Raw genomic sequence first — 5,410 nt, 5'->3', positions numbered from 1 at the left:
GGTCGTCCAGCTAGGTCAAACTAGTATCCCGGAATCCAGCAAATTGCAAGAAAATGCAGTATACACGGAAATGAGTTTCGTAACATGTACCAACCCCAAAAGACTATTGAATGTAACATATTAGTAACACTAAAACCTAATTTACCTAACACGCATCAAGGGTCAATATTTTAGGTTGATTAAGCAAATAATAGCATTCAGTGAATTACTTATCAAGCATTATCGTTAGAAACAGTTTAATCAAATACTGAAACACTTCAAATTGTGTTTCTCAGTTAACAAAGACTCAGGGAAAGGGAAGGAAACACTGAGTCAAGTCCAGGAGACAGTCATCAGAGGTTTGTGCACAACAGCTATTTCTTTGGAATTTTTTAATTGAAATGAATTATGACTATTTGTACATTATTGTTTTAAATTGTGGAAATGTGTTTGAATGGATACTTATTGCTTGAAAAAAATTGTAAATGGTTTGAAACTGTGAAAAATTTTTTGAATGATATTGATGGATACTTATTGATTGAAAAGCATTGGAAATGGTTTGAAACCACAGCTATCATGTATATTGATTGTATTCCTCACTAGCTTGTCTAGTGGGACGAATTGAATTCCCTCTCTGGCTGAAGTGTTGAGGTGTGTGCCTGTTGAGGACGAATCGAATGAGTACTCATATTTTTTCTAGCTAGCTATGTTATTCCTCATTAGTCATCGACTTTTGGGACGAATTGAATACCTCATTAGCCATCAGTTTTTGGGACGAATTGAACTTTGGAACATGATTAAGCTGTGTGTAATTTATTGATATGTATTATGAGATTATGAAATGGAGTTAAATTCTTATTGACATTCATTGTCTTTTGAATTTAATCATGATTTGATTTATTGAAATTATTATGATATTGAGAAATGGAGTTTAAATTCTTGTTGACATTTATTGTTTTGAATTTAACTATGGTTTTAAGTATCCACTATTTATATAACTTGTGATTTGTGATTTTAAGTTGTATTTGGTTAATATTGTCCACCACTGAGACATTGTCTCAGCGATAGCTTTTCATTGCTGTCGCAGGTAGACAGACGGACAGGGCAGCAGACTAGGCTGCCAGTACATTCAGCGAGAGATCATCGGGTATATTGAGTATACCTCATTTTGCATTTTGTACTGTAATGTATATTCACTGTATGTATATTTTGTTCTTGGTTTGAGCAGTTGTAAAATAAAATTGTACCTTGAAGTTGTAAAAAAAATTATGAGTTATTTTAACTTTTAAAATTTGTACTGTATCTCTTTAATCTCAGTCTTTGAAAAATTATTGTGGAATTGAGTTGAAGAAAATATTGTGTTGTTTAACTGTTGGAGTTGAGATTGAGAAATATATTGAAGTGTTTTTTTTACAGGTTTCCTAAAGAACTGTTTTATCCAAAATACAGACGGCACTCTGCCAAAATTTTTACAGAAATTTCTAATAATTCAAATGTGTTAGTTCTATCACTTCAGTTCAAGAAGTTTTTTAACACCTGTAAATAGTGCTCACCGGTTATCGAGACGATGTTGGTAATTAATTAGGTATACTACGGGATCATGTTATGCCTTACAAAGAGGTAGGGTGTGACAACTAGAACCAATGTACCTATTGCCTATGCAAAAGTCAATATTTTAGTTGACTAATGAAATGAATAGTAACACCTAAACTTAAATTTCTAGAATTATACAATTTAAAAGTGTAACATGCCCTAGTACACCTAGCAAGATTGGTTTGGATAGGTTGGCATGCCAATAGGGTTCTGTTAGTAGTACTGCATATGGCTTCATGCCATTCTGTGTTTTATGGCCTCACGTGTCATTCTGTGATAAAATAGTCTTTGGCTATGTTGATTGAGATAGTATACTTGGGATTTATCCTTGATAATTATTATAGCTTATTAACTATTCTATTGCACACCGGAGACATAATGTGACCGATGGTGTGATGGTCTGAGGTACTTAGCACCCAGTGCCAGTTTACCCGTTTATCCAATCCAGTCAACTAGTATGGGTTACTTGGGCAATGATAATAAATCTTACCAAATTTTAATCGAATAATACTGCAATATATATCAGAAATTAAGTCTACCAAAAATGTAAACATATATTCTGCATATTTACTTTATTTTAGTTATTTTATTTTATGTTTTACCACTAAGTAGAATTGCTTAGAGCGTCACTTTTGCCACCCGCAGGTACTGGAGACATAGTTGGGGAGTCCAGTAGGCCTCATACAGGGTGAGCCTTCAGATCTGCGCCTGGAGTCTAGAGTCACCTCACATTGTAGTGCATTTAGTAGGACATTAGGCCACTTTTGATATTTTGATATTTTGTATTTTGTAAACTTCTATAATGTATATTATAAATTCATGTAATTATGGTTTTGATGTAAATATCTATAAATTATGTTCAGTAATAAATGTGAGCATTTCTCATTGAATTGAGTGTGATATGAAATGAATTGAATTTTGAGATATTGAAGTCATTTGATAAATTGTTGAGAATACATTGGTGGTTGACTGAGAATGATGTGATGACTTTATTAGAAGTGTTTTTAACAGATTCAGAAGAACTGTTTTTCCAATTTACAGCCGGCACTCTGCCGGATTTTCTATAAAATTTGCGAAAAAATTTAGATTAATCAAAAATTGTAAATAAATAAGTAAAAAGGGTAAATTGAATTGAAATATGATTTGGTGCTCTGGCACACTGTGTAGCATATATTGCTCGGCTGCACTGTAGACAGGTAAGGGGTGTCACAAGCTGGCCTTAATACTAACCTATTGTTTAGGATAGTGAAAGGTAAGTGAATGCATGATTTGAGATGGAATGGGTTAGGGTTTGGGTATGAAATTAAGACCTTGATCTTGTAATAATAAAAGTAAGTTGTAATGATCAATTAGTGACCATTTGGTTATGTGTAAATAAAAAATGAAGTGGTTTGTTTAGTGGGAATTGATGTTAGTGTTGCTGCCTTGGCTGACCTGCAGGACTGAGCATGTGTCCAACAGGTTTGGGCAGCAATAACTGGAGTTGTAGAGGCTCAATTGGCACAAGGCCAATTGGACATGAAACTAGACACATAATGGCACAACTTTGGTGAAGAAACCATGCCCAGGAAACTAAACCAAGTTGACCTAAAGATTGCCCTAATCCGGGTGACCTACATTTTGCTTGGGCAAAATGACCAAATCAATACTGTTTATTCATTTGCTCATAACTCAGTGTAGAAAGGTCCAATTGACCTGAAATTTTACCAACAAAAAGCTGAGATATAGACCTAAAACTTTCATGAAGAAACCTAACTCAAATTTTGACCATAACATGTTCAAAAAGTGACCTGTAATCACTGCACAAAACAATGTAGATTTGGTCAGTCCAGAAAACCTTGAAAGTTTACAATCCGGCCAGTTATGGTGTTTAGGCCATAACTTGAGCTACAAAACTCCAAATGGAGTGATTCTAAAAAAGAAATATAACTATACACAATAAGGAACAACTTTCATGTTGACAACTTTCCCAAATTTCCATTGTAAAAATGATCAATGGAACAGTAAACACAAGGCTTGAAATATGAAAATTTTGAACAACTAACACTAAGCTTAGAAATGGTATTGGCAACCAATACCAACAATTTTAGAATGCAAAATGTGGTATGTTGGGAGTATTAAAACCAATGTACCTATTGCCTTTGCAAAAGTCAACATTTTAGTTTACTAATAAAATGAATAGTAACACATAAACTTAAATTTTAAGAATTGTACAATTTAAGAGTATAACATGCCCTAGTACACCTAGCAAGATTGGTTTGGATAGGTTGGTATGCCAATAGAGTTTCGTTAGCAATACTGCATATGGCCATTCTGTGATATAATAGTATTTGGCTATGTTGATTGAGTTGTTATACTTGAGTTTTATCCCTGATAATTATTACAACTTATTAGCTATTCTGTTGCACACCGGGAGACACAATGTGATCGATGGTGTGATGGTCTGAGATACTTGGTATCCAGTGCCAGTTTACCCGTTTATCCAGTCCAGTCGACTAGTATGGGTTACTCGGGCAATGAAAATAAATCTTACTAAATTTTAATCGAATAATATTGCAATAAATGCTACAAATTAAGTCTACCTAAAATGTAAACATACATTCTGCATATTTATTTTATTTTAGTTATTTTATTTTATATTATCACCACTAAGCAGAATTGCTTAACACGTCACTTTTGCCACGCGCAGATACTGGAGACATAGTTGGGGAATCCAACAGACCTCAGACCGGGTGAACTTTCAGATCTGCACACAGAGTCCAGAGTCACCTCACATTTGCAGTGCATTGGTAGGACATTAGGTTACTTTTGGTATTTTGCATTTTGTAAACCTTTGTAATTAGACTTTTATTTTGTCATGTATATTATAAACTCATGTAATTATGTTTTGTTGTAAACATCTATAAATCATGTTTAGTAATAAATTTGAGTATTTCTTATTGAGTTGAGTATGATATGAAATGAATTGAATTTTGACATATTGAAGTCATTTGAGAAATTGTGAAAAGATGTTGGAGGTTGACTGAGATTGATAATATGATTATATTAGAAGTATTTTTAACAGATTCAGAAGAACTGTTTTTCTAATGTACAGCCGGCATTTTGCCGAATTTTCTATAAAATTTGCGAAAAATTCAGATTAATCAACATTATAAATAAATGAATTAAAAAGGGTAAATTGTAATGAAAATATGATTTGGTGCTCCGGCACACTGTGTGGCATATCTTGCTTGGCTACACTGTAGACGGGTAAGGGGTGTCACAGGTTAAGTCCAAAATTAGAGTTTGTGTTCTATATGAAAGTTGTTTTAAATTGTCTAAGCTTTTCTTTGATATAAATTTCACATCAAGTGGACATTTCTACATTGAGTTATGACCAAATAAATGAACACTATTCATTTGGTCATTTTGCCCAGGTAGAATGTGTGTTACCCAGATTTGGTAAATTTTTAGGGCATTCTAAGTTTGTTTTCTAGATAGGGTTCCTTCATCAAAGTTGTGCCATTATGTGTCTAATTTCATGTCCAATTGTCTTTGCACCAATTGAACCTACACAACTCAAGTTATAGCTACCCAAACTTGCTAGACTCACATCCAGCCCTGCAGGTCACCCAAGGGAGCACATCTAACCTCAAATCCAAAGCTACAATTCACTTTAATTCCTCATCATACACAGCTAAATGGTCACTAATTGACCATTAAAACTTTCATTCACCAACACATGAGCAAAACCTTAGGTTTTCCCCAAACCCTAACTCCACAATTCCAATTTGCTCAAACAACATACAATCAAGTGTTCTAATCATTAATTCCATGTTCAATGGCATCTATACACAAT

Source organism: Hevea brasiliensis, chromosome 14 (genome assembly GCF_030052815.1).
Source record: "Hevea brasiliensis isolate MT/VB/25A 57/8 chromosome 14, ASM3005281v1, whole genome shotgun sequence".
Lineage (NCBI taxonomy): Eukaryota > Viridiplantae > Streptophyta > Magnoliopsida > Malpighiales > Euphorbiaceae > Hevea > Hevea brasiliensis.
Note: the sequence above shows the minus strand (reverse complement) of the source record.